Below are 1748 nucleotides of genomic sequence, written 5' to 3' on the forward strand. Positions count from 1 at the left end.
TTAAGTTAAAAATTAAAAAAGTTTTAGAAAAAAATTTGTATAAAAGGTACAAAAAAGAGTTCTTTGATTTTTTCGGGGCAGGGGGTGGGAGATTGGGAAGATCCTGTATCTCCCTTGTGTCCATAACCAGTCTCTAGTTGGAGTCTCTGGTCTGCTTGTGGTGTTTGATTTTCCTGTGGCTTGGCTGATTTCTTAAGTCAGTTTGTTTGAACAGGCAGAAAAATGCTCTTCTTTGCCCAGGATTTTGTGATCCTCCTCCCAGGCTAGTTCAATGGGAGGGAGATCTGCTTTGAGTATCACAAAAGAGGGAGATGGCTGTTTCCTCTAGTTTGGAGATGCTGTGATGAGGCTAGGTTCTGGGTAGAGTTGAGGCCTTTCAGCAAACAGTGGCTTTTTCCTGAGGGGCTATATTCTGAGACACTCACAGAGCCCAGCCTGGAGCCATTCTCAGGGTTTATGTTTACTGAATTTCAATTGATTGTCAAAGCTGCTGTAGGGAGGGGCAGCCTCCACCCATGGAAAAGTCACCCAGCCCCCAAAGCCAGCCCTAGGAGTGGCTTTCTTCACTGGGTAAACAGAGCCTGGCAGGCCAGGTTAGGTTTCTGTGACCTGCTTAATGACTCTTTTGTTTTCTTCCAAGGCCTTAGTTGGAGCTAGCTGCTCTGCCAGGCCTTTGTCAGTATTAAAGATGGAGATCTCCAGTAGTGGGGAGGCGTGGCATTCCCTCCTCTGCTCCCTGAGAAGGAGTGAGGATGTCAGGCTTCTACTCAAGGTGGAGTCTTGGTTCCTGGGTCATCTAGGTCTGCAAACTGAAGGATGAAGATGTCTGCTCCTTGTCAGTTCTTGCTGGTGTTGAGTAGAATCTGCTTGCCCGTCCCGTCTGGTGCCTTTGTCCCAATTCTCTGTGCTGCAGGTATGGTGGCTATGGCCACCATAGCTGCCTCCAGTGCTGCAGCAGCAGCTGCTGGCAAGTGCTCAGATCTGTCTCCTTGCCTGGATTTTCCCTCTGTGGCCTAACTCTCTGTACTGTGATGGCACACTTGGTGTGACTCTCTGGTTTAGGACTGTTCACTGGAGCACTAAAACTGCTTTCTATGCGAGAGCTTGTTTAGCCTCCAGCTTCTCCTCCGCTATCTTCCTGGAACTTCTCTCAGGGCACTTTATTTATTTTCTGAGGACCTTGTGAATGGCTGTTTTCCTGTACTTTCTCACTAGGGTACTGGTAGAAGAGATGGAGCTGATTTTTAATGCTGATTTTCTGTGTTGCTGAAAATTACTTCTCATATCCAAAGGGTTCGGTTGGGATCTTGTGGTCTTCCGATAGGGCAATATATTTAGCATGGAAGGTATTTTAAGAGCCTCATTACTTTGTTGTCCCTTGCTTGGCATGTAGGCAGATGAGAGAATACTGTTGCTGTGAATAGCACCTTGAAAAGAATGAGTAAAATGGAATTGAGGCAGTCAGAGGGTTGCTCTTTGTCTTTATACTCAGAAGTCATATAAAGAATTCATGTGGTATATCTGTTTTTAATGTATGGAGGAAGCACTATACTGTCTCCATAGTGAGTAGACTGATTTGTGTGATTCCTACTGTTCCTGAGGAACCACTGTTCTATCTCCATAGTGAGTGGTCTAATCTGTGTGATCTCTACTGTACATGAAGAAGCCCTGTATGGTCTCCATAGTGAGTGGTCGGATCTGCCATCTTCTTGGACTAAAAGTGATGGAGTCAGAGGTCCAGCTCCAAA

This window comes from Dipodomys ordii, unplaced genomic scaffold (assembly GCF_000151885.1).
Source record: "Dipodomys ordii isolate 6190 unplaced genomic scaffold, Dord_2.0 Scaffold375, whole genome shotgun sequence".
Lineage (NCBI taxonomy): Eukaryota > Metazoa > Chordata > Mammalia > Rodentia > Heteromyidae > Dipodomys > Dipodomys ordii.